Consider the following 2,795-nt stretch of genomic DNA (forward strand, 5'->3'; position numbering starts at 1 on the left):
CAGGCTTGCAGAGGACCAGCCAGCACATTTCGTGTGCCATTAACTCGGCACTTATCAGGCAAACATTGTCGGGCTAAATCTCCCCTTTGTTGTGCTGCTGTAAGCGAAGGCTGTCACAAAAATGAGCCGTTTGAGCAGACACGGGGTGATGGGTTGGGAGCTGCAGAAGCTGCTGGCCGGGCTCAGCGTGTGGCAGCGGCCCCGCGGACACGGCGTCCCTGCCCACGGAACTGCTGAGGCACAGCATCCACCGGGCCCTGAGTCAGTGCACAGGGATGTGCAGTGTCAGCCTCTGCCCCAAGGAAACCTGTGCTTTGAAGGGTAAAATCACACCCTGAGAAATCATGGAGCTGGGGAGAGCGGGGAACAAATCTCCAGCAGGAGCTCCAGACTTCTGTTTGGAAAGCGTGAGGTGACCTTATCTCACCAGCCTCAGGTTGTGCCCTGCTCTTGGTGCCCACGCACTGGGAACACAAACCACAGCGGGCTGGCTTGTCCCGGCTCGTCTCACTTCCAAGAGAGCTGGGAGAATGTCTGGCCAGACAATGAGGGACAGGAGCCAAGAACCAGGAATGGAGTGATGGTGACAGCGAAACAAAATCAGGGACGAGAAACAAAAAAGAGGCTTGGAGCAACCTGGTCTGTGGAAGTTGTCCCTGCCCATGGCAGGGGCTGGAGCTGGATGGTCTTTAAGGTCCTTTCCAACCCAAAGCACTCCAGGATTTTATGATTCCATGATACATCATCTAGCTAATCATCTAGAGGGGAGCTAATCGTGTGCAGAGGGGTGATGTAGTGGGAACCACATGCCAAGAACCTTAACAGCAGCAGCCTGAACTAATTTGAAGAGTAAAGTGAGAAGTCTGGAGAAAAAGCCTGTAGAAGTGTCCAGAATGAGGGAATGGTCCTGGCAGTGTGGTCAGGGAAGGGCCAGACGTGGAATCTGCCCGGACTGCACTGGAACAGCCCTGGGGACTGTGAGGTGAGGTGAGGTTGGGCTCCCAGGGCTGCCACTCACACTGACAAGTCAGGCTCCAGTGATTCAACATGAAACATCTTGTTCTGGTGCTGACACATCGGGCTGCGAGATGGTGTTCAGATAGGGAACTTCCTGCTTTGACAGCGGGGGAAAAATGGGAAGGCTCTGCTCCAGCTGCTCTGGCTGAAAGCTGTACCCTGCACAGAGCTGGCCAGAGAGAACCGCGGTGTGCCCGGGCCACGATTCCCCCCAGGAATTCTCCAGGGCTCCAGCAGCTGGATCACGAGGCTGGGAGCCATCCTCCAGTGCAGCACTGGCAGAGCAGAGGCTCCTCTGGCTCGGCAAACGCCGGGATGTGTGTGATTATCAGGGGACGTGTGGATGTGTGTGATTATCAGGGGATGTGTGGACGTGTGTGATTGATTATCAGGGGACACGGAACGGTGCTGGAATTGGCCCAGCACTTGGAACTGCTCCGTGCAGCTTCTCGGCACTGACTCGAGAGCAAGGAGTTATTTTTAAGATTCTGCTTTCCCTCGTACTGGAATGACTCAGAAGGAGCTTCCTTTAAGCAGCACAGATTTGGTGGGAAAAGGTGAAAGCTACTGGTGTTAGCTGGGTCCTGAGAATGTGACAATATTTTTGTAAAGCTGAAACTTTTGGTAAACTTCTGGTGAGAGGTGTCCGGAGCTGTGCCTTTTGCTCCAGGACGTGCTGGGGTTCTGTTGGTGCCCTGGAAGCTTCCACGAGGGAATGAAAGGAGAGACGCTGCCTGAAACGTGGCTCTTCAGGGAGAAAACCACCACGAACTTTGAACGGCGTTTGGGGCATGACCAGTGTGTCTCTAGAGAGCCCAAATCTGGGACTAACCCGTGCTGGATGAGGGGTCAGAGCGCCCAGGGGAGGGTTCCCATTTTGGAGCTCGCTGGACTCCCCGGCCACCCTGCCATGCACAAAACGAGTTTGTATTTAATGGAACCATTTTCTTTCCTTCTAAACAGGCCACCTATAGAGTGACCCAACTGTTTGAACAGGGTTTGGCCAGATTGATTAAATGGCAGTGACATTTACCTCCAGCCTTGCTTATATTAGACATCCATTGATCAAACAGCCCTGTTCCAGCTCTGATAAGCGAGGTCTTAAACCCAACCCATGGGCTGTAATTAAATAAGTCTCAAACAAGCTTTAAAGCCTTCTGTCATCAGTGTAGTGTGATGGGGTTGTGAGGAAAATGGGGTGAGAAGGGGACAGTAAATAAGGCTTGGGATGCGCAGAACTGAACTCAGACTCGGACACGCTCACGCCAAGTCTGGAGTTAATCGTATTGTTTAAAATGCTGCCTATGCCCAGCTCGGGCCTCTGCTGTGTGACCTCTTCATTCCTTTGTGCACAGATGTCCTGTTTATGACAGGGACTGTTTGCATGGCGGCCCGCTGTTTGCATGTTCGTATCACCCGCTGCAGGTGAGCGGGAGGGCTCTGAGCTTCCTTAGCCACTGGGAGCTCTGCACTTGGAGAGACGGAGTGGGGGGACCGCTCCTCCCGGCACCAGGTACACCTCTCCCGGTACTTCTCTCGGTTCTTATCCCGGACTTTATCCCGGTGCCGCAGCAGCCGCAGCCCCGCCCTCTCTATGGTGCCCTGAGGGGCCGCCCGGTGCCAGAGCGCCGCCCCGCCCGGCGCGCCCCTGCCCCGCCCGCAGCGCGCCCCCTGCCGGCCGGGCGGCTCCGCGCCGGGCAGCGCCCCGTGAACACGAGGAAGTCCCTCCCCCCCGCCCCGCTCGCTGATTGGCCGCGGCGCCGGCGGGGGCGGGCCGC

This window comes from Prinia subflava, chromosome 15 (genome assembly GCF_021018805.1).
Source record: "Prinia subflava isolate CZ2003 ecotype Zambia chromosome 15, Cam_Psub_1.2, whole genome shotgun sequence".
In the NCBI taxonomy this organism is placed as follows: Eukaryota; Metazoa; Chordata; class Aves; order Passeriformes; family Cisticolidae; genus Prinia; species Prinia subflava.